We start from the raw sequence: 21,337 nt of genomic DNA on the forward strand, positions 1-21,337 counted from the left end.
GATCTTTGGGTTAATCATTTTTAGCAAATTGAAAAATGTTTAGGCATCTTTCTTCAAACATTTTTTTCTGTCCCTGTATCTTCTCTCCCCTGAGACTTTAATTACATATATATTAGACTACTTTACTGTCCCAGGAATAATTTTTTCAGTCTTTTTTTTTTTTTTTTTTTTTTTTGGTCTCAATGCTTAACTTCGCATAACTTCTTTTACTATATCTTGAAGACAATTGATATTTTTTTCTTTAGCAGTGTCTAAGCTATTGGTAAACTTATCCAGTATAGTTTTACATCTCAGATCATATATATTTTTTAATGTAGCCATTCTGTACAGGCTCTTCTTATATCTTTTGCTTTTCTCTTCATAATGATTATGTTTTATTCTACCATTTTAAACATGTGGGTCTAATTGCATTGGCCATTGTCTGTTGGTTTCATCATCTCTTCCATTTTTGTGTCTGTTTATCTTGATTTTCCTCTGAGTTATGGGTCATATTTTCTGTTTCTTTCCACCTTCAGTTCAGGTCATGATCTCAAGGTCCTGGGATTGAGTCCCACATTGGGCTCCCTGTTCAGTGGGGAGCCTGCTTCTTCCTCTCCCTCTGTCCCTCTTTTATGCTTTCTCTCTTTCTTTTAAATAAATAAACAAACAAACAAACAAATATCTATTATTTTCAGTTGTACAATATAATAATTTGATATCTATATACATTGCAAAATTATTACCACAATAGGTCTAATTAACGTCTGTCCCCTTACATAGTTACAAACCTTTTTTTTTCTTATGATGATAATTTTTAAAGTCTACAGTCTGAGCAACTTCCAAATATGCCATACAATATTATTAGCCACAGATACTATGCTGTACATTACAACTCCATGACTTAACTTATTTTGTATTTGGAAGTTCTTACCTTTTGATCCCTTTAACTCCTTTCTTCTACCCATCCCCTATCTTCAGTAGCCACCACTCTGTTCTCCATGTCTATGAACTTGTGTTTTTTTTCAATATTTCACATACATGTGAAATCATACAGTACTTGTCTTTCTCTCTCTGACTTATTTCATTTTAGCATAATACTCTCAAGATCTATTCATGCTGTCATAAATAATAAGATTTTATCCTTTTTATGGCTGACTAGTATTCCATTTATACCACACCTTCTTTTTTCATTTATCCATCAATGGGCACTTAGGTTGTTTCCATATCTTGGTTATTTTTTTAAACTTTTTTTTTAAGATTTTATTTATTGATTCATGAGAGACACAGACTGAGAGAGAGAGAGAGAGAGACAGGCAGAGGGAGAAGCAGGCTCCATGCAGGGAGCCCCATGCGGGACTCGATCTCGGGTCCCCAGGATCACACCCCGGGCTGAAGGCAGTGCTAAACCGCTGAGCCACACGGGCTGCCCCATATCTTAGTTATTATAGATAATGCTGCAGTGAACATGCGGATGGATTTATCTTTCTGAGTTCGCATTTTAGTTTTCTTCAAATAAGTACCCAAAAGTGGTATTGCTGGATCGTATTGTAGTTCTATTTTTAGTATTTTTTTAAAAGATTTTATTTATTTATTCATAGAGACACAGAGAGAGAGAGAGAGAGAGAGAGAGAGAGGCAGAGACACAGGCAGAGGGAGAAGCAGGCTCCAGGCGGGGAGCCCGACATAGGACTCGTCCCAGGTCCCCAGGATCACACCCCGGGCTGCAGGCGGTGCTAAACCGCTGCGCCACCCGGGCTGCCCTATTTTTAGTATTTTAAGGAACCTCCCTACTGTTTTCCATAATGATTGCACTGGTTTAGATTCTCACCAACAGTGTACAAGGGCTCCCTTTTCTGCATATCCTTACCAACATTAGCTATTTCTTATCTTTTTGATAATAGCTATCCTTATAGGTGTGAGGTGATATCTCTTTGTGGTTTGATTTTCATTTCCTTGGTAATTAACGATGTTGAGCATCTTTTCATGTATGTGTTGGGCATCTGTGTATCTTCTTTAGAAAAATTTCTATTTAGATCTTCTGCCCATTTTTTTAAGTGGATTGTTTGGTTTTGGGGTGCTGAGTTGTATGATTCTTTATCGTACCTGGTATTTGTAATTGGATGCTAAACATTGCAAATTCTATATTTTTGGTACTGGGTTTTGTTGTCATCCTATAAATTGCATTTGATTTTCTTCTGTATGCCATTAACTTACTTAGAATAAGTAATTGAGAGACTCTCTTTTAAGCTTAGCCAGAGTGGATGCAGAGCAGCTTTTGTATAGGGTTATTTTAGTCATTCTACTAAGGCCTTCTGGGGATTCTTCCTAAGGCCCTATGTATTACAAAATCTTTTTACTTTGGCTAGTAGGAACACAAACTATTCCCACCAGAACTACTCCTACACATTGTTTTGCCTCCTTTTTCTGGTAGCTCTTTCCTTCCCCAGCCTTGGGTAGTTTTTTCATACACATGCACTGATTAGAGTTGAAAAATTCAAATTTCTCTGCAAATTTCTCTGCAAATTTCTGGAAATCTCTCTCAATATACACAGCTCTCTTCTCTCTGGTACACTGCTCTATAAAGTCTAGTCATCTTGGTCACCTTAAACTCCAATCTCTATACTTTCAACATCGTGAGACTGCCATACTGCATTTGGTCTCTTTTTCTGTCTGGAAACTTCCTCTGGGCCATAAGACAGTGCAGGCCTAGAACTTATCTTGTTTGTGTCCTTTTCCTTGGGGGTTACATTCCTGTGGTGTCTATTGCCCAATATCTGAAAACTTTTTTCCCTATATATTTTATATTCATTTAAAGTAAGGATAAATCAATTTCTTGTTACTCCAGGACTCGAAATCTCCATTTATTTGTCTTCTATAAGAAAGCACTATGTCTCTTGCACCTCATAGACTCAAAGAATTTTGGAGCTCAACAGATGCCTAGAGGACATCTAATCTAAGTCATTATAGGTATCTGGTAAATGGTACTCAGACATGAAGAAAAAATACACAAAATCTGACTTTATGCTATGTAAGAAGATATTTTATTCTAGCTATTGAAATAACAGCAATCATACCAGAGTTGCCAAAATAGAATTATCAATGATGATATTAAGAGTAGAGTAATAATGTTCTGAGCATTGCCACCAGTTAAACTGTCTTTGGGAGCTGCCTATATAATTACCTTCAATGAATCCAGAGATGAAAATAAAATCACAATTTAATTCCTTTGGCTGCTAGTTTCCATTACTATTAAATGTTTAGACTGTAGGACTCCTTTTCCTTTCCAGGAACCATTTCAGTAATTAGGTAACTTCAGCCTCTAACTGCTGTCTTTCTACTTTTTCCCTCTACAGAGACACTGGTGATATTTTTGCTGATGCTTATCTATTTGCTATCTGCTTAAAAGCAACTTCAGTTTTTTAAAAAATGTACCTCAATCTAAAATCTCTCTCTCTTTTTTTTTAATCTAAAATCTCTTTACTGCCCATCCTCTTTGTTCATTACTTTTCCTCTTTCAGATGGTACTCTCTTTAACACCAACTTTGTAAAGATGTCCTCCCAGTTCACTAAAGTGGAAATGTGAAATTTGAGGCTTTGTCAAGTGCTAGTATTAAAAAGGGGTTTACATTTAGGAACACTTGCTCTTTCTTTTACTACCATAGAACATATCACAATGCAAAATGGATTTCTATTGAAATATCATTTCTAACTGAGTTATAGATTAGAGCCATGGTTAAAGATTTTAGTAATAGTGTGATATAGTGATATAATAAGCAATATAAGTATATCTGGTCTTTGTCTCCATTTTTTGGCCAGAGCCCCATTTTAATTTCCTAAGTGCTAGGAGCTACAAAGGCTAAAGAGGTATCTCTTGTTATGAATAACAAGTCCCAATCCTGGCAGGGAGCTGCTAAAATCCTTGGAATCTCCAAAGTGATAAGAGTCATGAAGGTGTCTTGATATTCATTTCAAACACATTTCAGCCACATCTGAGTTTATGTCACTGAGGTGACTTTTGGAAAACCCCTAGATAATCACAGGATGGGGACTAGCTGCTAAGGGAACTAACCATGTTATTAGAGGGTTAGAACTTTTTCATCCCCACCCTCTGACCTCGGAGAATGTAGAAGGACTAGAGGTTGAGTTAATCATCAATGGCTAATTATCTAATTAATTGTGCCTACATAATAAAGCTTCTATAAAAATATCAACCAAAGGGATTAGGAAAGCTTCTTGGTTGATGAACATATGGAGATGCTGGGAGGGTGACATGCCCCTTCCCTCAAACCTCATCCTCTTTCACCTGACGTTCTTGAGTGTATCCAATTTATAATAAACTGCTAGTAAATTGTTTTCCTTAGTTTTATGAGCCACTCTAACAAATTATCAAACTTGAAAGAGGGTCATTGTATCTCTGATTTAGAGGCAATTAGTCACAAGCACAGATGACACCTGGACTTGTAACTGGCGTCTGAAGTTGAGGGGAGAGGACATTTTTGGGGCACTAATCCCTTACCTTGTGGAGTGTAATGCAAATTCAGTAATAAGTTAAATTATAGGATACCTAGTTGGTATCCAGAAAGCCGGAAAATAGTTTGGTGTGGAAAACCCACACATTGAGTGTCAGAAATGAAGTATTAAGAGTAATAGAATAAAAGTACAGGAGAAGTGCAGAATGTTTTCCTCTTTCAAGCAGTATGTATTTTATGGCTAAAAATACATCTACAGAATTACGATAATCACACAACATTATAATGGGTTTTACAATTATCTCCACAATTTCCGACCCCTCCTTTCCACTATGCATGTTTTAGAGGTAGTTATTACTATGGTACATCTACAGAATTTTTGTGTTTAAGGTAATCACACAACATTATAATGGGTTTTACAATTATCTCCACAATTTCCGACCTCTCCTTTCTACTATGCATATGTTTTAGAGGTAGTTATTACCATGGTATCAAGTTTTAAAAAAAGAAAGAAGGAAAGTTAAAACTACCAGGAAATGGGCAGCCCAGGTGGCTCAGCAGTTCAGCGCCACCTTCAGCCCAGGGTGTGATCCTGGAGACACGGGATCGAGTCCTGCTTCGGGCTCCCTGAATGGAGTCTGCTTCTCCCTCTGCCTGTGTCTCTGCCTCTCTCTCTGTGTTTCTCATGAATAAATACCTTAAAAAAAAAAAAAAAAAAAAAACTACCAGGGAATAATTCCACATCTCCATGGCTTTTCCTATTTTTCAATACTCCACCCTTTTTAAAATACCTCTCTCAATTACTTAGACAATTGAAATGCTTTGAAAAAATTAAACTATAAATTACCTTATTATATTTTATAACAGCTTCTATTTTTAATATAACAATTTCAAACTTAATTTATATCTACCAACAATATCTGATTCATATGTTTTATTAAAATGAGACTCCTGGGGTGCCTGGGTGGTGCAATCAGTTAAACATCTGACTCTTGATTTTGGCTCAGGTCATGATGTCAGGATCCTGAGATAGAGTCCTGCTTGGGCTCTGTGCTCAGGGGGGAGTTTGCTAGCGATTCCTTTTCTCCTTGTCCTTCTGCCCCTCGCCCTGCTTGCACTCTCTTTTTCTCTCAAATAAATAAAAGAAAGTGAAAATGAGACTCCCTTGAGCACTATTCTTGCTCAGCACCAGTGACTCAACTCTTATCAGTTAATTCCTTCTAAACAAAATGATAGTAAAAGAATCAGTTGTCCCTGATTGTCTATACTATATAAAGCCAAATTTAAAGAGATTATGCTATAACACAGGGTATAAGATGCTTGAAAGGTGTCTATTGTAAATAACATATATGTATGATGAATACTTTAGTCCTAAAAATTGCCATTTATTATGAACATATATTTTGCAGTCTGCTTATATGTATATATATGTTCAAGACTGCAAGTCCTGCAGGAATAACCCTGGAATTTGAAAGAGTTAAAGTTTGGAGTTAAAATTTAAAGCATGGGAGATTGCCCCTTAGTTACAACCTAAAATATCACCAGGGCCTGCGACATGAAGATTAAAGTCCTATTAGTCAAAATGGGCTAACAAAAGGAAATAGCTGCTATTGAAGGATCTAAGAAACTAAAAGTTATTTGTATTATATCTTCTTCAAGCTGAGTATTACGTATAAGCACTCTGTCTTTTCAAAAGGAAATTTCAGGACAATTATTCAAGTACATCATCTCTTTGCCAGTTTTGTTCTTTTATTTTAATTGGCTTTTGCCTTCAATATCATTGTGGTTTCAGTTTTCCCATGTTCCATCTTAAATAGATTGTCAGCAAGATCCAGTCTCAATTACTTCATACCTGAGCACTATGATAACTCTTTTTCTCTCTACTATATCTCATTACGAAACACTGTAATAGCTACTGAAGTCTTTTTCATCATTCATCATTCTATCAACAGTCTTTTGATGGCCTAACAGTTCAACTATGCTACATTGATATAGATCCTAAGTTGTTCATTCCACATGGAAGCTGCATCAAAATACTCCAAGAGGCAGATACATCCCCAAGTTTCAATATGCCAGAACAAAGCTTTGTATTATGTTCTGTCTTTTTAGATATACAAATACACAACCAAACAACTTGGCACAGTCACTGTATAAAGTAGATGCTTGTCTACCTTCAAATAAAAACAAAATTTAAGGTATTCTGATTATTTTAAGCATCAGAAAGTTACAATACTTCTTAATCTAGATCTATCCACAGGTTGATGCCACACCCGGATTAAATACATATAAATTTAATTAAGGAAAAGCCTGTGAGAGAAAAAAAGATGGGAGTCAGAGAGGGCACATTCTTCTGACGACAATGCAAGGACAGTGAATAAGAAAAGGGAAGGAAAATCAGATGGAAGGATCCTAGATTACTATGCAACCTAAGGAAATTTCAGCGAGACTCACTGAGTTCTCAAACCAAAACTGACTGTCAAAGAGATTCTGAATCTCCCAAGAATGGACCTGTTTTAGTAGCCTTGCCATGCTCAGTCCTTATCTGGGAGGAGCCCATGGGAAGCATAGCCTTAGTGCAAACAGGGGGATGGATTTGGGAATATGGCAGCTGGGACTGGATCAGGTTCTCTGTGGTTCGTTCTCATGCCCCATCAGAATTACTTTCTTAAAATATGAAATATAGTTCAGGATTCAGGAATTTATTTTTTATAAAACATCCAAATCCACCTAATTATAATTCCTGTCACAATAGGACTAGTATATTATTATGTCAAACAAGACTGGACACAATATAAAGTAAAACAACTAGGCCTTAAAGCAATATACTTTACAAATGGGAAGCAAAGGAATCTTGCTGCCAACGTCTCAGAGTTGAGCTGATTTCATCTGTACCTTGAATCTGACTATGTTTAGTTAGCACCTCAGACAATAACAGAAACACATTAGGCTATTATTTTTTTCCCTTGTTTTCTTTTTATGACAAAGGAAATCCAATAAATTTAATACCATCTTTCTTCCAGGAACTAAACTCAAAGAGGAATTTATTACTTGTTTCCCTGTACAAACGCTCATTACCATTATGGGTCATATCTCCAATTGTGGATTTGCAAAGGATCAGAAGTGCAGTTCAAGGAGATGATTCTTGTATTTACCTTCCTTGACAGTAGAGGACTTAACATTAAGCTGTAACTTGGTCAAGGAATTTCTGCTTAGCTTAAATAATATGAGTTAAAAACCATGCCTTCAAGTATTTAAAATAATACTGGGAAAAACCTCAAAGAATTAAGAAGAGAAGATAAGAAGCCTGCTCATTAGACTAGGCTAGACTTTCCTAATTATCTAATATTGTAGAAAGGTCCCCCAATCTTTGAAGGATGTAAATTTAGAGCAGAATTTATAATCAATGTTTCCTACAGTGTGTCATATAAATATCATTCATAGCCAAAAGATGTTAGAAAATAAGCAAAACTTTTAATATCATTTTATATATTTTAATAATAAATATATAACTAGCCCATTGATATCAAGAGTTCACAGATAAAATTAAGTCAATAAAACAATTTAAGACAAATATTAAGTAATAGTATACTAGTAAGCAAACATGGAAAACATGAAATGGTGAGGAGGATGTAGGAGGCTAGATAATGCCCCCCCAAAGCATACTAATCCCAGAATCTATAAATGTTCATATATATGGTGACAGGGATTTTGCAAATGTGACTAAACTAAGGATATTGAGATGGCATTATCTTGGATTATCTCAGAGGGCCCAATGATGTAAACACAAGATTTCTTAAGAGGGAGACAGGAGGGTCAAAGACAGGAATGGGAGATATGACAAGGAAGCAAGAGGCTTTAGTAATGTGAAGAAGGGGCCATGGGTCAAGGAACATGGGTGGCCTCTAGAAACTGAAAAATACAAGGAGCAAATTCTCTTCTGAAGCTCCAGGAAGGAACCACTCCTGCCAAGAACCTGATTTTTAAACCCATTTGAAAGACTTGTTTAGACTTCTGACCTCTAGAGCTGTAAGAGAGTAAATTCCTCTTGTTTTAAGCCTATGATAATTTATCACAGCAGAAATAGGAAATTAATACAGATGCTCATCACATCAAATGACTGACATTTGTGAAACATTATTTTGGTAAGTGTCTGAGTGCAGATATTTTATGTTACTGATTAAGGCAATAGTCCTAAGCTGTGGGTGCTGGACTTGTTGTAATTTGGGTATTCATCATTCAACAAATATTTCTGCAAGTTACTCATTACCCTGGTATATAATTCATCTGGATGTGGACACTTTAAATCAGTTTTGTAATTTAATGATAATTAAATAGTAATTAATAACATTTATTGAACAAAGCAGGTAAGACTGTTCTCAGCACTTTATAAATATTATCTAGCCTTATGAGATAGTTTGTTATAATCCCCGTTTTATAGATTGACTTTTCTGAGGATTGGAGAGGTAAAATAACTTACTCAAAATCACACAATTGTGGAAACATTTTTGAACCTACAGGTCTTTTTTGTCTAGAGCCTGAGTTTTCACCATATTTAAGGAGCCCTCGATGTTCTCTTCCATTTCCTTGCCTAAATTGGGTTTCAGTTCCCCCTTGCAATGATGTTATTGTAGAAGCCAAATCAAAATAAGACTAATTCTGCTTCCGTCTGCTATCTGATAACATTAAACCATCTTCCTATTCAATATTTGTTGATAATTTTCTCAATAGGAAGCAACTTCAAATATAAAATGATATAAGGTAAAATATTTTTAACAGCATTCAACAAAAAGCATGGAGAAATAATAAAAATTTAATACTCAATTAAAATGTCATTAATTTTCTTTACAGGAATTGAGACTAATCTGTGCTTTTGCCCTTAGAAAAAGCAATATGGACTTTCTCCATTACTGTGGAATCTTGGAAAATCCCCAAGGCTTCTTTCAGTTCTTGAATTCAATGACTGCAGTTTATTTATTCCTTTTGGGAAAAAAGTAATTCGATAGAACCCTGCCTGTATGACAAAGGACCCTGACTCACCAGAGGTTTCTAAGATCTGTGTGCCTTTGATGCTAGTCTCATTTCCTATCTCGTAGGCTGCTTATGAAATGTGTTCCCTTTCAGTGGGTGGGACCATTTTGTTGTGTTTGCCTTAATAGTCTGCTTGCTTCTGTGTACTTTCTACCTCTTGGTGAAAATTAGCACCCATTTATTGTTTTAGTTTAATCTTCTACTATAATTCTCCAGTTACTGCCTGCTTCAGCCACCCCAGTTAATATATAACATCACTGAGCCAGCAGGCTCAGAAATGTCCAAAGTTAAGAATGCTACAGAAGGAATATCTACATTAGGTGTGTGATTGGACTGGATGACCTTTTAGGTCTGAGTTATCTAGGGAATGTCATAATTTCAACACCGAAGGTCCTAGATATCAGGGATTCCTCAGTCCCAGTCCCATGGTTAGTTGACCTTTCTAAGGTCCCTTAAATCCTAAGATTCTGCATCAGTGCTGTCCAATAGAATTTTCTGAAAGGATGGAAATATTCCATATCTAACACTATCCAATTCAATAGCCTCATGTGGCTACTGAGTACCTGAGATGTGAACAGTACAATCGAGGAACTGGAGTTTAAATTAACTTAGGTAGCCAGATATAACAAATGGCTACTATATGGGACAGCACTGCTCTAGGTAATGTCATGAAAGTGATCATTAGTGAGGTGCTTCTTGCAGTGGCCCTAAGGGAAGCTCACTAGATAAGGTTATCTAGGAATATTGATAAGACTTAACCTTTATCCCTTTCTCAAGGTCAAAAGATAGATTCAATGATGGCTTTTTGAGAAACCCGTGACTTAAGTTGTATATTTAGTCTGAGTTTCAGTAGGCAAGTAATCACATCCAAATAAAAGTACTCCAGTAATTAGTACTTGTGTTTTTACTGCTGAGACATATGTAGCTATCGATCTTAGATGTATGGAGAATTGAGCCCTTTCTGATGTAGTCTGATGGTTTTGTGAAGCTTAGGGACATTACACCACATTACATTCCAACTTGGAATGAGGGCTAATTTAAAATTTTCCTGAAAGAAACTCAGGGACCTGAAGTTTGCTTTATTATATTAAAGTGAGCAGTCAGCAGACAGAAAAACACAACATTACATCCTGAAGGAAAAGGAGAGTTTTCTTGAATTGCAGAATGTTGACACCACACATCTGTCTAACATCAAAGCTGTTGGTTATAAATCTTGCAGATAACTGATCATCCCAAATCCACAAAGGCAAAAGTTGAAAGAGAGGTTGAAACATCAGAAGAGGCAAAGAAACTCCACAGCCCCTGAAGGAGTTGAAGCCAGTTAGTGTGACATATATTTTAGGTTTCTGCAGGACTTGGCTGTCCATTTAAATGCTAATGTGCAACCCTGGCATATCCTAGGAATTAAAGAGCCAAAGCAGGCAGCAGCACTGGAAATCTCAGACCATTGTTGAATATTCAGTATCCATGTGCTAAAGAGCTCAGGTATACTTTTAAATGTCAGAGAACAAATCTCAGCTCTCATATGCTCTGCTATGAGTTTTTTTGGCAATGTGCCCCTTTTTAACAAAAGTATGAGTGCAGTTTTGAGTTATCAAGTGATTTTTATTCAGTTGATCTGAAAAGCAAAACTAGAGGTCGTTGCCTGCAATTTATATACATAGGGTATTAATTAAAAGGCAAATTCAAAAGTTCTTCCTGGTTAATCTTTTTAAAAACTCTTAAGGCTTTAAGAGCATCTTCAGCTTTAAGAACTGAAAACAGACATTTCAGGCAAATTTCAGGGTTCTTTTCTCATTTTCTGACTCTGTGTTTAATACTGTAGCACATCAAAGCCATATTAATATAATATCACTGAGCCAGTAATAAGCAGGAACTTTGAGAGGTATTAATAACATGTTATTGATTTTGGTGCCTTAGGAAAGGAAGAAACCATCCAAAGACTGAGTGAGCTTCCAGAAGGTCAATTATATAGCAAAATATACCTGCTGTATACATAACTGCTATAACCTGTAGAGAGTATGGGTTCTTAGTATTCTTCAAAAGTTATATACAGGTTATCTTTCACATGTCAGGCATTGGGCTAGGCACTGAGGATGTAATAATAATAGTAATAATGATAATAATACTCATATATTGAGTGCCCTGTGAATAGCACTATGTAAATGTTTTACATATGGTAATTTACTTAATCCTGTGAGAATGTAATCCAACCCAGAGGTTGTAAACACCCTTATGAGGTGAATATTTATGGATGGGGAAGCTGCAGCAGGAGATTATGTAACAATCGCTTCTCGGCCTTTTGGCTAAGATCAAGTGTAGGAGATTATGTAACATGGCCAAGTAATACAGTTTTTGATTATTGGAAATGGGATGCAAACCCATATAGTTTGATCTTGAAATCTACACTCTTAAAACCACTATACCTACTCCTTTAATTCTTAATGTTACATTCCAGTAACATTTTGACCAATCTTCTATTCCAAATTTCTTTAGGTGTTTGGCTTTTTAAAAAATAAAATATTGGCTCTCACTAGATGATAAATGCCTTAAGGTTTTCCCTAGCATGGAGAATTGCCCATATTTGATGTTCTATAAATGTTTGTGGTGCAGTCAGTATACAGTAAGAAGGAAGGTTTTAGAACTAGGGAGAACCTAGATACCATTCCAGCTCAACCACTTCCTCAAAGCATCAAATCGTTTTCTTCATCTGTAAAATGGGAATAAGGTAGTTATTGTATGAATCAATTGAGATAATACTACAAAGTTTTTAGCACAGTACTTTCCCTTCTTCAATCCCTTCCCTTCTTCAATTACTTTATTTACTCACTCAATACATTTTTTATTAAAGTATCTGCCTAGGTACCAGGCTGTGATACAGACAAAGCAAGTAATGAGTTTCTACTCCTGACCCAATTTCTTCTCTAGAAATTCTGGTTACTGGAGTGTGGACTCTGGACTAGCAGCAGCAGCAGCATTGCTTGGTGTGATGGTTAATTTCATGTATTAACTTTGCTGGGCCCTGGGGTACCTAGACCTTTAGTCAAACATTATGCTATGTCTGTGAGGACGTTTCTGGATGAGATTAACATTTGAATTGGTAGATTGAGTAACGCAGATTGCCCCCCTAATGTGGGTGAACCTCATCTAATCAATGGAAGACCTGAATAGAAGAAAAATGCTGAGTCAGGGGGGAATTCCTGTCTGTCTGCATGAGATGGGATATACCTTGTTTCTTGCCTTTGGACTTGCCCTAAAAAATTGGTTCTTCTTGGGTCTCAAGCCTGCCAGCCTTCAGACTAGAATTTATACCTTTAGCTTTCTTAGTTCTTAAGCCTTCAGATTGAGACTGAAACTTGAGTTTCCAGCTTACTGACTGCAGCTCTTGGGACTTCCTAGCCTCCATAACCACATGAGCTAGTTTCTTTAAATCAATCAGTCAATCCTGTTGGTTCTCTTTCTTTGGAACCTGCTGACTAATACACTTGGGAATTCCATTCAGGCTCTACTGTGAGAGTGGGGCCTATCAATTTGTGTTTTCCCAAGCCTTCCAGGTGATTCTTACATGCACTAATGCTTAAGAACTACTATATTTAAGACACACACCTTTGATTGACCAGGCTGATGAGGAGGGCAGCATTTTAATACCAGCAAAGTTAAACTCCAGAGTTATGACTTATTTTCAGATATCACAATTGAATGTCACTTCTCTGAACTAGCCCATTTTGACAGAATGCCTTTCCTTCAGTAACAACCAGGAGGTCCTTGTTGTCCAATTTCTTAATAAGCTTAGTGCATAGAAATATAAGTGTAAATATTCTAGATATTTGTTGTTGATGTTGCTCAATATAGATATACTCTAAAGACTAGCTGAAACAGCTAAGAAAGCTCCCTGAAACCCTTAGAGGATTCTAATTGCTTATACTTTTAGTGTGGGATGGACCTTATCTAAGGCAAGCAAGCTGCAGGGCAACAAAACATTTAACACTATGGAGTGTTCAGCAGAGCCTGCTGCACTTGCATGGTACTCCCTCCCCAGGCACTGTGATCTGTATTATTCCTTCCCAATGATTAAACATGCAACTCTGCTTTCAGACTCTTCAAGGGCAATCAGAGGAGCTACAGGAATTCACATTCTGCTGTTCTATTACCAAAACACTTAGACTGTCCTCAGGGCTGTTCCGTGTTCCTGGGAACTATTGGTGGTGCATGTTTGCCATTTCCATAGTAAGAGTTAGTAATGAAAGTTGCTTTTTTTCTCCTCAAGGAACATCATCTGGAAAGAGTTTCATTTCTTTCCTCACAGCAGGGGTACTTGAACAGATGACAGACCATTTGTGTCAAGCACATTGTACTAGTACATGGTCCATGTGTGGTGTTTCGTAGAGGTAAGACAACTCTTCAGCCAAATAGCACATTCTGAAATTCTTTGCAGACAGAGCAGCAATCAATTTTTTAGTAAATATATACAAGAAATGGATTATAATGTGTTATGGGTTATTAATCAGATAGTCTAACCTTCATTTGTCATCAACCACAAATATTCATTGAGAGCTTTTATGTAGAAGCCAATGTCCAATGGCATGATAGAGAGTCATAAATACAAAAACCCTAAATCATCATCATTACCACCAAATATATGTTGAGTGCCTACTGTGCACAAGTCAGTATCTTAGGCAATCATGCATAGACACCTATAAATTGAAAGGCCATTTGCTGAGCACCTTTACATATGGAGTACCTTTATTAAGGTGCTTTATATATATTTTAGTCATTAAATCCTCTCAACATCAATATGAAGCAGTCATTATTATCACCATTTTATAGATGAGAAAGTGACATAGGGAGATGTTAAATAAGTTGCTCAAAATGACTTATTTTGTGAAATGGAAAAACCAGATCTTAAATCTATATCTTTCTGAATCTGAATATTCTAAGTTTTTTTTCTGTGCTTCCAGAAATTTTTGTCTAAATGGTCAGAACCCATACAGAAAACAAACAAAAACCCTCTACAACAATGCAAATCTGCAAATGCAAAGTGTCAGGTGAAGGAAATAAATAATATAATAAGTGCCAAAAAACATATAGGTATGGATATTGTTCTACCAAGGTCCAGCCAATAAATCAGAAACCATACCATTTTAACAAAGAGATTGACCAAATGGTGATTGGAGAACTGACAAGGCAAAAGGGAACCCAGAGGTAACTGTATGAAACAGCCCCCAGTCCTACATGGTGGAAACAAAAACAAGAAGTTGGAAGTATCAAATTTAAAAGCTCCGAGGAAGGGTCCCTGCGCTATTGAGCCAGACCTCTAAGAAGGGAGCACTAACTGGCTGGTAATTCTGAAAGGGATTGTTAAAGCTGTTCCTGGGAAGGTGAAGGGGAACAAATCTGAAAGCTGCAACCAATTGCCACTGGAATACCTACTGCAGATGAAAAAAAAAGTGCTGGGGAGCTGCCCAAAGGAATAGGAAGCAGCCAGGATGTATGGAAGAAACAAAGCAAGTACCCACCTCTCCCTTCAGCCTCACAGTCAGCCTCTTTCTCACCGGCAGAGCCTGGCATGGACGCAGCTAGCAAAGGGGAAATGCTTGTTCCTGAAATCCTCATTGCTTCTAACCAAGTATACCCAAGAGTGCATAGATCACACGATAGCTTACCTGTGCATTGATTTGTTCATAAAACTGAAGAGAGGCCCCAAGTATGTATAGTTCAGTTTCATTTAAACCCTCTTCTCTGTTTGGTGCAACTCCACTCATGCTCTTGGCTCTTTTCAGTCTTGTGGATTAAATAAGGTAACACTTGCCAGGTTGCCCATTGGATAGGTGTACATTTTTCAGGTTTTCCACCACAATTTAGCAACTAGTACATGAGGCTACTGACTTAACTCCTTTTTAATTTTGCTCATGGCTCCTGATACATTGTCCCCTCTATTAGCATAGGTATTATTACCTTTTCTTCTGATTTTCTTCTTTTTACCAATGGAAGCCTGCCTCTGTTTTATATTTTCTTTTTTTTTATATTATCATCTTCTGACCAAAACTGGTTATCATTTTTATCCCAAGTTGTAGATGAAATTCCTGGGGTGTGGAGTTTCAGAGGAAAGGATAATTAGAACAAAAAGAATCCTCAAGTAAAGAGTAAAGTAAATCATTGGTTCTCTAGACTTCAGACCAGTGCTAGTTTATGATGAAGTTTTCTCTAGTGAAAAATAAAGACAATATTAAGAACTAAGAGAGGCAACAAGGTGTGATGGTTATGGGTAAGGGCTGTGGAGCCACTTGACCTGGTTTGAATTCTTGTTCTGTAATCTTTGGGAAGTTACTTAACCTTTCTGTAACTCAATTTTCTCACCTATGTAGTGGCTGTTATAAAAATAGCTGTCCCATGGGCAATTATAAGGATTTCATTAGTTATTACATTTAAGCACATAAAACAGTAAGCATTTGATAAATGCTAATAATGTTATTTGTGGACAGTTTAACTATACTAATGGTTCTTTTTTGGGTAGAACTGCCTAATATAAAGAGATGACATTATTCCTACTTGTTTTTTTGATCTGAAAAAGTTCTTTCTTACATTAAATGGAGTTAACAGTAGATGCAATAAAATCTAAAGGTCCTAGAACACTGTTATAAAACACTCTTAAGATATATAAAGAAATGAACAAAAATCAAACAAGAATTTGTTCAGAGATTTTGAGTTTATAAAGTACGAATTTACCCTTTTAACATGGATAGACTGGCTGCCACCCACACACCAAACACCGAGATCATCCTAGAAATACCATGATGAGCAAGACAAACACAATTCCTATCCTTGGAGTGGTAGCAGTTTAATAGAGTTTTTCCACTTAACTTGTTTAATTTGTTCCTGGCAATCACCCTGAGGAAAGACATTATCCTCCTCTTCTTCCTCCTCCTCCTCATCATCACTATCTCCGTTTTTAAGAATAAACTGAAGTCTCATAAGGGGAAAAGTTCCCATTCCTTGCATTGCATAGCAGACAAAATTTGGGATCCTTTTCACTACTATATAATGATAGACTATATATAGGCCTTGATGGAAATGTATCTCTGTTTTTGTAATGGAAGACCATGGGAATATGCTTAATAAGCTTGAATGAAGGTCAGCTTTTCTGGAACACATCTGGTCTGTGAAATAAGACAGTAGAGATTTGAAAGTTTTCCCCAAAAAGAACAATTAGCTCAAGAATTTAACAATTGGGGCTCTAAACCTCTCATCCCATATTTGTTGAGTATGAAGGGTCTGAACTCTATCTTTAATGCCTTCTTTATGACCTTTTGCACCACTGTCCCTAAAAGGAGACTTTACTAGCTAGGATGCTGTATGGATCTCAAAGAAGAACAAAAAATACACATTGGTTCTCTTCTCACTCTATCCATTTACTTTTTCTCAATGTCATTACCTTTTGAACGATGTCACGAAGGGTTCATTTGATAACAATTTAACATGATAAAAATGTTAAGTCTCAAAGGAAAGAAATCCTGAAATGGTAGATAATGATGTTGTACATGCACTCTCTGCTTAAATCATAGCACATTGGTTTTCTGCTCTTAGTTCTAGCTTTGATTTATTAATATCTCATGAGTTATAGGTATAGTCATTGGAATGAGATGTTCATGTTCCAACCACACAAGTTTTTAAGGTAGAATGATAGGTTCTTTTCATATGTAAGCCTGTAAATCCCTACAATAGTTCCAGCAGGTAGATACCAGGCATATACAAGAGGAAACAAAAATTACTTTTAAAACTCTCTCCTTTCTTACATGCTTTCTTAAAAAAAAAAAAAGCAATATGGAAATATAATTAAATAAAAGATTTACAGGTAGGTAAATAAATCATCCAACTAAAAAGCACTGGAGCTAAGATTTGAACCCAGAGCTTTCTGGCACCAAAGTCTGGCACGCAAGTCTGCGTCCTGCAAAGGAAAACTCTTATACTAGCATTTCTCAAACTTTAAACAGCCTGACATCATATCCACAAGGTATTAATAATGTTATTCCTCTGAAGATATCCATTATCAAGTATGTGTAGGAAACAGTGAACACCCTTGATTCCTTTGGGGATTGACAGTATATAGTGTGTAGCAAATTAAGACTTTGAGAAGTACTGCAGAATAAGGAACAAAAAGGACTGTTTATTTGGGTTACACTAGCATTTGAGTCTCTGCTCCTTTCCTGGTTTAAACACTTAAAACACTTGCTGTAGGATAGAGAAAATGGGACTCTGCAATGCATCAGTCAAAACAATAAGAAAACAGGGACAACTGCTAGGCTTGGATAAAAGACTTCCCATAGAACCAGGGTCATTGTCTGGGTCAAGATGATCTTCTGAAATCAAGAGGGCAGTGTTAATGATGATCTTTGGAACAGAATGTGTCACATAGGGAATGAAAAAGGTCCCTTGGAAAGAAAAGTGGTCTAAGTGGAAAGGACCCATTTAGCTGGAAGCACTGTGTAGTTACAGTATATTGAATGGACATGAAGAGGCTGCAACTTATTTTATTTTTTTAAGAGGTTTTATTTATTTATTCATGAGAGATACACAGAGAGAGGCAGAGACATAGGCAGAGAGAAAATCAGGCTCCCTGCAGGAAGCCTGATGCTGTACTACATCCCAGGACCTCAGGATCACAATGTGATCTGAAGTGCTCAAGGTGCCCCAGAGGCTGCAATTTAAAAGAGAATCATCACATTATAATTTTATATATAGTTATTGCTGGGTCCTTTCTCATTCTGCATACAGATCAAGGCCAACAAGAGAGACTAATTTTCCTAGGGTAAGCAAACATCTGTTTGTAGGATTTTCAGTCTAAAATTGGGAGAGTCATGGATAAACCTGTGAACCAGGTTAATTTACTTAAAAAATTATTTGCAAAGGTAGTTATTAATACTCAGGTACCACATCCATGTGATCTAAACACATTAAAAAAATTTATTTACTTGGGATGCCTCGGTTGCTCAGTGGTTGGGCATCTGCCTTTGACTCAGGGTGTGATCCCAGAGTCCCCGATCGAGTCCCACATCAGGCTTCCTGCATGGAGCCTGCTTCTCCCTCTGCCTGTGTCTCTACCTTTCTCTCTCTCTCTCTGATGAATAAATAATAAATAAATAAATAATAAATAAATAAATAATAAATAAATAAAATATTTTAAAAATGTATTTAGTTTATCAAGGGGGTTCATTAAACAGATAATTAATGACATAGTTTTGATGTAGAATGAAACATTCTTGTATATTAGATGTTAATGGTATAATTTGGAATCTGTCAGGGATACATCAAGTTTTTATTCTTAGCAAATTAGAGCAGAGAGCAGTGTAATTAATCTGCTATTGTCCCCCTTAGTAATGTAGGCCTGGCCCAAGGAGACCTGTACCAATTCCAGGGCTAGCAGGACAGATCCACCTGGGAGGCAGAAAGCACCAAGTTTTAGGGTTGTAATGGCCTCTAGTAAGTGGTCAGCCATGGAAGTCCATGATGTGAGTTCATAGAGATTGACAGGCTCTATCCAGTTGGCCTATATAAGATTAGCAGAGACATGGCCTCTGAATTAGAATCAAGGCAAAGCTTCAAGTGTGGTAGAGCCAGCAAGGACAAAGGAAGGCCAGTTCTCAAAGTCAAGGCAAGTACAGGAGACCCCTGGGAACATCATAGAGAAGTAAAGGCAATATATGGGCCAGGAACAGGGCTTCACACCCTAATGTATGGCAGGCAGCAGGATGTTTACTAGCATAGTACAAGCCAACAGATTTCCCTCCAGGACATTTCATATTAAACTTTCCTGACTGTGAAGAGATCAAGGGCCCGAGGCTTGTAAATACTTCCGGTCCAAAAAGGGCAAGACTGAACATGTAGATGGAAGATCATTAGAACCAGCCAAGGAAAGACAAAGAGGAAATGGGGCCTACTAATTGCTAGTTTCAGCAATTGTTTGTTCAGTTCCTGAGGACTTCGTAGTTCTGGGAATCAATAAGTAGAGAAACCAACTCTGAAGTCATGGTCATCTTCTAACTTCTCAGTATCATGAGAAATGTATAGGGAAGACCCATAAGTAATGTGTTTGCGTTCTTCATCCTCTTTAGCATCCCACCTGAGCTCTTCTGGAGAACAGATGTTTGCTGTGGATGGGATTCCTCATGGGACAGGACATGGGAGAATGTGGGACTGGGGCATAGAGCTCCATGCCATCTTATGTAAGGGCAGATATTAAGTGGTTCATTTCTTCCTAAGGAAGGAAGAAATAGAGGGACTTGGCAAAGCGGTTATCCTCATTTTTTACCATGTAGGACCTTTTTACAAAGAAGATAGCAATCTATTTATTTTCTAGTTAAAAAATGGAAGAGTTACTTTCTGAAATTTCAGTGTTAGAGTTCACGGTCCTGCATATCTTCTGAACCTACATAAAAATGTCCGATTTAAAGTTGGCTGTTGTTGACTTACGATGCTGAAAATCATGCCACCACACTCTAAAACCTTGCAAAATGAGAGCTCTTGTAAAGTTTCTTTTAAAATACTTTTTTTTTTTTTAACAAGGGCATCTTATAGAATGTTTCAAATGACTAGAGGGGAAATAAAGAGATTAGTCACTTTATAAGCACCAATTAATGTGACTCTTTATGCTATTAGCGTCTTACTGGACTATCAATTTTTAAAAGGAAATAAAAGTTTCTAGGATTTACATTGCCATGTTTCAGCTAATGACTGTTTATTATTCCCTGGCTTAACTACTTGCTGATTTACATCCTTAAAGTCCTTAAAAATATTTCCTTTATTTGAAAATCCAGTTTCAGATTTAATACTCTGAGGTTACTAGTTCCTCTGAAAAGGAAGACCTAGAAACAAAAAATAATATACTTTTCTGAAAACAACTGCAGATTTAGTTCTAAGTGTAATTTCTTTGGGTAGCAACTTCCTTCAGATCTCCTTGTGCCGTCTAAGCTTACTCTGTTACTCAAACATTTCCCAGTGAACTCACTTTTTACTACTCCTTTCAGTATGGATAATCCTAGGGTTTTGCAGTCTTTTTTTGCTCTCTTCACATACTTTCTCTGAACCATCTCCTCATTACTTCAACTGACATCTCTAAACTTATGACACTAAATTTATAGCTCTACCCAAACACTCTCTAAAGCTCTGTCTTATTAACACCTTCCCTAAGAAATTTCTTAAGCATCTCAAAATTAGCATGTCTAAAACTGACCCGCTCATCATGTTTCTCCTTTATTCTCTACATCAGGATGTGCCATTACCACTATCAGTTGGCCAAGCCTGAAATTTGTGAATTGTCTTAGCCTTTACCCTCCACAACAAGTATTTCTCACAGTCCACAGTGAAGGTCCTAACAAATCCCCCCCTGCCAGGTGTGGCTCCTGATCCTACATCTCACACTGGGTGATACCATTAAACTTTTTTGTAGCACTAAAGCTGAATGAAGGTCTGAAATGAAGGGAGATGTGAACCCTCTGGGTCATGCTATCTTAGGAGCCAAATCAAGCCCCCAGCTCTCTCTCTCTCTCATCCTGTTGTGATCCATGAGGCTAAATAGAAGACTGCACTCAGAGTTATTTCTTCTAACTGAAAATGTGTTTCTTGATCAAGATTTTGAGTCCTCCAAAAGTGCTTCAGGATATCATTCAGTACACATCCAGAATTTTTGAAGCAAGTTTAGGTTCACGTTGGGATATCAATCTTCTATATAGACAAATGACATGTAAAGCTTGAGGCTTTAGCATTTCCTGAATGTCTTTGCTTGCCAGATTCGGGGCTATAATTTGTGAAGCTAGTTGAAAACCACTGTTCAGGGGCACCTGGGTGTCTCAGTGGTTGAACGTCTG

At 36.9% G+C, this 21,337-nt stretch overlaps 1 long non-coding RNA gene and 1 pseudogene across 1 annotated transcript in view; both read left to right on the plus strand.

The window, feature by feature from the left end:
* Positions 1–8,429: 8,429 nt before the first annotated feature.
* The window catches only part of LOC140617351 (uncharacterized), a 31,226-nt gene continuing 18,318 nt past the window's right edge, over positions 8,430–21,337 (plus strand). The window contains exon 1 of the long non-coding RNA XR_012017602.1: positions 8,430–8,590. This is a non-coding gene — a long non-coding RNA (uncharacterized lncRNA). The remainder of the gene's footprint in view (positions 8,591–21,337) is intronic.
* LOC140617753 (U2 spliceosomal RNA) lies at positions 11,763–11,907 on the plus strand (annotated as a pseudogene).

This window comes from Canis lupus, chromosome 25 (assembly GCF_048164855.1).
Source record: "Canis lupus baileyi chromosome 25, mCanLup2.hap1, whole genome shotgun sequence".
In the NCBI taxonomy this organism is placed as follows: domain Eukaryota; kingdom Metazoa; phylum Chordata; class Mammalia; order Carnivora; family Canidae; genus Canis; species Canis lupus.